Below are 7,920 nucleotides of genomic sequence, written 5' to 3'. Positions count from 1 at the left end.
TGTGCCATACAATCTATAAGGTGCCACTTCTAGCTCTAAAATTAGATTTAAATTAGAGTTGAGAAAGTTTGGAATCAGTTCTTTTGATAGTCTAAGACAGAGATTGATACTTGTTCCCTAGTATCAGTTCTCCTTCCTTCATATAGAGCACACAATTTTAAACTGGGAATAAATTTTATATCTCCAGCCTCCCTTGGAGCTATAAGTGGCTATGTGACTAAGCTCTGGCCAGTGGGCTATAATCTATGTTTTGGTGGTGAATACAACTTTCAGGAAGTATCCTTCAGTGGGGAATACTTCTGTCTTTCCTTCTTCCTCCTGGCAGGAATGCAGACATGACAGATGGAGCTGGAGCAGCCATCTTGAATCATGATACGTCATTGGCCCTTGTATGGAAGCTGTGTGTTGAGAAATGTAGAACTACATGGTGAAAGAACTCTGGATGCCAGTGATCGTGGAGCCTTCACTAACTCTGGACTTCCTATGTTTACATTCACAAGAAATAAATACCTACCTTGTTTAACCCACTGTCATTTTGGGCATTCTGTTACTTGCAGCTGAACCTATATTATAACTGATACAGGAGATAACTGATGTACCAAATTACACTGAGAATCTGAACTATCAATAGGCTGGCAGCAGTGACTCTACGAAAGCACAAGTGAGTTGATGTTTATTCCAAGGTTTTGAGCCTGAATGGCTAATATCAGAAATAAGGAAGTGGGAGGAAGAGATGGTTTTAGAGGAAAGATCAAGAGATCACATGAACATTGCCCAGATGACACCAAATGCAGGCTCTCAGAGACACTTGAATGGGGAGGAACTCAGCCTTCTCCTGAAGACTCCCCCAGTTACTTCTGTGAGTCTCCCTGAGTATTTCACTTTATTCTTAGAAACATGTCCTCTCATGTCCTTTCACTCTAGCTTCCTTATCAAAACCCCTTATTATTGCTTCTGGCCCCATGAGAACACTCTGGACCATGCACAGCTGTCCTCTGCTGATGGCCATGCTGAATGGCACTGTTGTCTGTAGCAGAGAGGTAGGAGGCAGGGGGTGGAGGTTAGTCTTTCCTCAACTTTGTGACTCACTTTGTCACCTGCCAGGAAGAGCATTCTTTATGCCAAGAATCACACAAAGTACACAGCTTTTCCAGCACCTGGTTCTAATCGGACTCAAAACCAATCTCTTTGGAACCACTAGGGCACAGACCCAGTAACTTCAGTGAACAGACTCTAAGATGGCCCTTAATAATCCCTATCTCTCGGACTTCCCTGGTGGTGCAGTGGTTGAGAGTCCGCCTGACGACGCAGGGGACGCAGATTCGTGCCCCGGTCCAGGAAGATCCCACATGCCGTGGAGCGGCTGGGCCCGTGAGCCACGGCCGCTGAGCCTGCACGTCTGGAGCCTGTGCTCTGCAACAGGAGAGGCCACAACAGTGAGAGGCCTGCGTACCGCAAAAAACCCCACAAAAAACCAAAAAAGCAATAATCCCTATCTCCTGGTATATCCTTGCATAATCCCCTCCCCTTGGGTGTAGGCTGGCTTAGAAAGTTGCTTCTAACCCATAGAATATGAAAAAGGTGATGGGAATTCACTTCTGTGATTATGTTACATAAGATTTTAACTGTCTTGCTGGCTGATTCTTTCTAGTATCTTCATGGTTTGCATGCTTCCATGAAGCAAGCAACCCGGTGGAGAGACCCAGATGGCAAAGAATTGAGGGAGGCCTCTAGTCAGCAGTGAGAAGGGAACTGAGGCTCTCAATCCAACAACCCACGAAGAACAGAACCACATCAATAACCACATGAACTTGGAGTGAGAGCCTTACCCAGTCGAACCTTCCAATGAGACCCCAGCCCTGGCTGACACTTTGATTGCAGCCTTGTGAAAGACCCTGAAACAAAGGACCCAGTTAAGCTATATCCAAATTCCCAATTCACAGAAACTGCGAGATAATGAATGTGTGTTGCTTTTAGCCACTAAGTTTATGGTAATTTTTATGCAGTGATAGATAACTCATATAGTAATATTTCCTCCATTCTCGTCACCTCTCCTTAGGCTTCTGCCTCCTCCACCCCAAAAATCTCCACCATGTGCATCAACTTATGCAAATATATGTCTTCAGGGATCACCAGCCCACTGGTTCTGCAATCACAGAGTTTTGGCATCTTATTTTGGGCTACGATCTGGAAAATAAATAATCTAATATAAGGGTTTATCATTCCCTTACTTGTACAGCACAGCTTAATTTAACTCTAGATTCACCTTCTGGCTTCTCATATTTTTTCATCTTGATGTGTTCAATTTCTCCTAAAGTTGTCCTGGGTTCTGAGGCTCCACAGAAGGTCAATTATGAAGTCTCTAGATGCTTACAGATGCCTCTCTCAGAGCCTCAACTGGTTTATTCAGTCGGCTTCAGTTCATAGAGCTATTTAGTGTTTAGTTTGATTTTCCAGCCTCCAGGAAAGAGGATTCCACTCTTGGTCTTTCAGACTATCCATGTCTCCATTCTTCTTCTGGGCTAAGTATTCCCATTCAGAAGGTATTTATAAAAACTTCTATGCTCTGCCCAAGTCTGCCTCCACTTCTGATTCATCCTTTATTTTCATGTGCTTTAGTAACCTATAACTTTCTCAACTGGTCACCCTCTGTTGAAGGCACATGTACTTTTCCACAAAAAAAATTTTTTTTTAATTTAACATTTTTTATAAAACTCTATATTTTGGAAATATATTTATTTTTGATATGTTAACATTTTTTCTATCTCTTCCTAATAGCTATGCCATTTCCTTTAACCTATCTGCACAGCGCAAAAAGAAAAAAGAAAAACAGTTATTTGTTATTTGTGCTGTATGCCTCTTGTTTTCATTTGTAGGTGACACTGAATATCCTGTTATTCATTGTCATTCAGTATTTGTAATCCATGTTTACCACCTGTATGTAAACATCTTTCTCAGGAATTTTTTCTAGTCTAAATTCAATTAATTCAACAACAAACATCGTACAGAAAACATGGGCAATGCATCTACCATGAGTTGGATGCTGGGGATACAAAGATGACTAAGACATGAATTTTACCCTCAAGGAGCCCACAAACAAGAGCTCTCACTTGTCTGTATGAGGGACAGATAATAAACCAATATTTGTAATACCACGTGTTAAGTGCTATATTCAAAGTGTATAAAGGGCTACGGGAGCACACCGGTGGAAGTGAATAGTCTCCCTAGGTGGGAGGGAGAAATTTTATCTAGAAGGTAGCTTCTGAGATGAACCTTGAAGCCTGAGTAGCATTTTCACATGTGGTGAGGGACAATAGTGCATTCTAGGCAGAGAGAACATAATATTATGCATGTTCAGGAAGATGTTCATTGAAAACCACTTTTAAATAGAGCTTTACAAGATTTTAAAATCGATTTCAAGTGGTTTCATTATGCCCTCTCCAAATGTTTCAGAGCTACTTCAAATGATGAAAAAAATATCTTAGGATTTGAAGTAGGTGGTGGGTATATTTTTCAACACCCAGATTAGGACACATGATCTGAAAAATACAACTGTAATTTTGGGAATAATAGAACCAAATGTTTGAATTTGGATCTGTCTGGGAAAATCAGGTCAGAACACACGTTCTCTTAGATACTAGTATATAGAAATGCCAGGTAGAGAAATTCATGACTACAACCCTTGACAATCAGGCAACTAAATCAGAATGTCTGAAAGACTGCTTCGTGAAATTTGCTGGCTCTTTGGAACCAGTCACATCAGAGGCTCTACCATGGGAGTCCAGTCATTCTGATAGTCTTTTATCTTTTGGCTGCAAGTAACAGACAGTCCAGGTAGCTCAAGGGTGTACAAAGTATTGAGTGGAATGCTTTGTGGGATTCTGGGATATCTCACAGGACCAAAGATAGAGTGAAATAATCAAGGCCCAGGAACAGCAGAAACCAGGATATGCCAGTAGCATGCCCTTGAGGAGCAAGGATGACAAATTCGGAGGGTCAAGTAGGGTTGAAGTGAGCTATAGTGATCTGGAGCAGTTGTTACTTCCTTCTAGCCAGTTGTTGCCGTGTAAAAATCTGGCACAGTGCCACCAGGTCCAGTAAAGTCAGAACTGTGGATTGTTATTTGGTAATCCACATTAAAACAAAAGACATTGTAAGGGCCAAAATAAAACCATGTCTTCAGTGTCTGCTCCAAAGTGCTGCCATTAAAGTGACTCAACTCCAACATCTCGTCCTCTCTGACTTGCTTCATTCACAGTTCATGTTTCCTGGAGAGAGAATTCCATTGACCCAATCCGTGCCAAGGATCTGCTCAGACTCATTCAGCTATGACGGGAGGGCAGAGTCACTTAGCATAGGCAGGCTACTGGGGGTGTGTGTGGGGAGTTCCACCTTTACGTATAAAAAGGATCCTCCTCAAGGAAAAATAATCATGACTAGCACATATTCAGTGCTTACCATGTTCCAAAAAGTGATCTAAGTATTTAATGAACATTATTTCATTTAAGCTGCACAGCAAGCGAATGAGGGGACATTCTCATTCCCATATTACAGATGAGGAAACTGAGGCTCAGAGAGGTTATAAGGGATTTGCCAGAAGTCACACAGCTAGGGGTGGGAAAGCTGGACAGTCTGCTCCCTGATCCTGTGCTCTTAACTACTTCACCAAGATTTCTCCCTAACAGAAGGGGGGATTCTGAACCAGGAGGCCACTCCACTTGCTTGATTGGTGAGAAGTTTCAGGAAGTACGTGCATGACAGAGTTAGAAATGAAAGGACCACAGGTCTGCCAGATTCTGACTTCCAGGAAAGTGATTCTCAGGCTGGAAAAGTGGCTTGTCCAAGGTTACACAGTTCATAGCAGGATAGGGGTCCTCCAAATCCTCTGCCTTTCCACTACAGCCTCTCATTCTCAGCCAATCAGCCACAATATTCACGCCCCCTAACACCTCATTTATATTTGTGGGGGGTCCCCTAAAAGCACCCTTCCATTTTTTTCATTCAGTTCAGCCTCTTAGCTGCAATTCTGTGTATTCACCCTTTTATCCCAGATCAGCCTGTTTATTTATGAAAATCGAGGGAAACCCTAGAACGCCTTCCAGGGCAGGAAGCACATTATTTCCCATCTGCATTACTTTTTCCGCTTGTCAGAGCTTACCAGTCACGGAGAAGAATCAGCAACTTTCCGACACTGGCCAGGAGAAGTCCAAAACTGTAAATAAGTACTCAGAGGTTAAACTCTACAGGCCAGTGTCCACTGCCGTCATTGCCACACTGTCAGGCTAACCTTGGGTTGAAAGCACATGCTTCTCACAGATCTCAGAAATGAAAAGAATGGATTCAGGGAAAGTGCTGGTGCTTGGGCCAGCCTTGTCAACTGGCCTGGAACTTCAAAACATGTGGCAAATCTCAGGCCTGGTATTCCATCCTGCGTGCTTTGGGGAGCTGCCCTTGGGCATCAGGTCCTCTGAGAGATGGCTGTAGTGAGGAAAGGGCCTGAGAGTGGGTCAGATGGTGGAAAGCAGAGAGTAGGAGAGAGGCAGAATTGAAGTTAGGCAACCTTTTAAAAAAAATTTTGGCCATGCTGTGCAGCATGTGGGATCCTAGTTCCCCAACCAGGGATGGAACATGGGCCCCCTGCATTGGAAGCACGGAGTCTTAACCACTGGACCGCCAGGGAAGTCCTGGAGTTTACCTGCATTCTTATGTTGCCCTCTTTGTTAAAGCCTCCGGAACGAATCTGTTATACTCATTCCCACTGATTGATGCCGACCTTCCCAGGGGGATTGGTGTTGTCATCAACTAACCTCACCTGGGACTATTGTACCCCTAGACAGGTGGTGCGTGAATAGAATTTAGGAAATCCAAGAATCTTCTGAAATTGTATGTAAAATGTTGTGGGTATGTGCATTTTTCTAAGGAAAGCAGTCATACATCTGATTAGATACTTAATGTGTCCAGGATATGTTTTTAAAAAATGTATAAACCACTTGGCCTGGAAGCTTTAAGGTGAAGGAATGCATTACGATTCGTGTCATTTCAGGGGCTGTGAGCTGGGGTTGGGGGTCAGGGATTTCTCCCAAAGTCCTTAAAAGCCCCATGGAACGCATGAATAAAGTCACAGAGAGTTGGCCTGGGAGAGGTAGGCCGTCTTGAAATGGACCAATAGAAACTGGAGGGTAAGGCAGTCACAGAGGCAGCAGAGATGTTGCAAGATTTGAGTGGGGTTGGAATCAAATCAAAGCCAGACATTTTAAAATAACTCGAGCAGAGGAACCAATCTGAAAGTGCTCTGCAGAACTCAGCTGAATGAGAGGGATGGGATCTGAATGGCTGGGAGCAGAAGCTGTCTTGAAGAAGACTTGTGTTTAACTGTGATATTTAATATTCCTTTGCAAGGCAAAACAGTAGCAATCAATGTGAAAGTAAGGGAGCAGCTGCTGCTTCCCAAATACTGTCAACAAGACAGAAAATGTGTGAGGTATTGTGAATAATGGCTGTAATTAAAGCAGAACAGCGATTCTGGTAGGATAAGCAGGGCTCCCAGGGTTATGATTATCAAGTTCAGTCTCCAAAGCACTGCCTCTGGGTGTGTGTCTCCATGTGTGCAAGTGTACGTGAGTGTACACATATGCGCACATATACCTATGTACAGAAATGTGGAGAGTTGAAAGAAAAGAAAGATAGAATCTGGAGAAAGTATCATGGGGAGGAAGATGAGATAGATGAGACTTGACTTTATGGTAGGGAATTATAAGAAAAGAGGAAAAGAGAGAAGATGAAGAAGAGAGAAAGAGAGAGGAAGAGTTGGTTTTTTGCTCTGTGGGTAAAGGGTCAGCAATCTACATTACCTGACCACCTATGTAAAGTAGGTACACACACACACACACACACAGACACACACACACATACACACACAGACACACAGGTAGTCATTTTCACTACATACTATTTCTTGCAATAATTTCCCTCTCTTTCTCTTATTTTTCTTACTTATTTACTGCTTTCTTCATTGATTTGTATATTCCATGAGGGCAATGACCACATCTGTCCCATTTACAACTCAGTAGTAGTCAGTTTAGGCTAAGTCATGCTGCAGTAACAAATGACTGCCCAAGACAAAGATGTATTTCTTGCTCATATTTTTACATGTTGGCCATGGGTTGATAATGGTTGTGCTCCATGCATCTTCACCCTGGGACCCAGGTTCACAGAGTAGCCCTTACCTGGGATATTGGTGTTCACATAGCAGAGAGAAGACAGACCATAGTGTTATCATGCGAGGGCACTGAAAGCTTCTGCTTGGAAGTGGCATAGTCACTTCCACTCACATTTCATTGGCCAAAGCAAGTCTCATGGCTTCTCCTGAGTTGAACTGGATGGGGAGGTATCATATACCCTCAGGCATGGGTGACAGTAAATTTAGACAGTAATACAATCCGCTGAATCACTGCATTCTCAGCACCTAGCACCCTGGAGCAAAGTAGATTGTCCTATCAATGGTGCTCTGTGGTCCTTGGCAATTGGGAGGTTTCATTCTAATTTGTGATGTGAGATTGGACATAAGAACTTCCTCCTGGTTTGCATTATTTCATATAGAAAAGTGATATTTTCTCAAGCTTATGTAATATGTAAACAAAAGCGTCTTTAGAAAAAAATAGCTCTTTTCATTGCTTTGTAGCACACAAGCCAAGTGAAAACCATGTGCTTTTTACGCAAAGGCAGCGTCAAGAAAAGCCCCCTAGCTCCCTTTTAAACAGATTGCATTCTTTAAACTCCTTCGATGCAAAAATCTCAAAACCACCACTAGGTATGGTAATGGCTTGAAGGGCCAGTGGTGGGGGTGTGGGGGGCTTTGGAGCTTTCCAAACAATTCAGGGAGATGGAGGTATTGTTATTCTTTCAAAGTATAAAACTTAG

The sequence above is a fragment of the Grampus griseus genome (genome assembly GCF_964374135.1).
Source record: "Grampus griseus genome assembly, chromosome: X".
Lineage (NCBI taxonomy): Eukaryota > Metazoa > Chordata > Mammalia > Artiodactyla > Delphinidae > Grampus > Grampus griseus.
The sequence above is the reverse complement of the archived record's forward strand: the minus strand, read 5'-3'. Positions refer to the sequence as shown.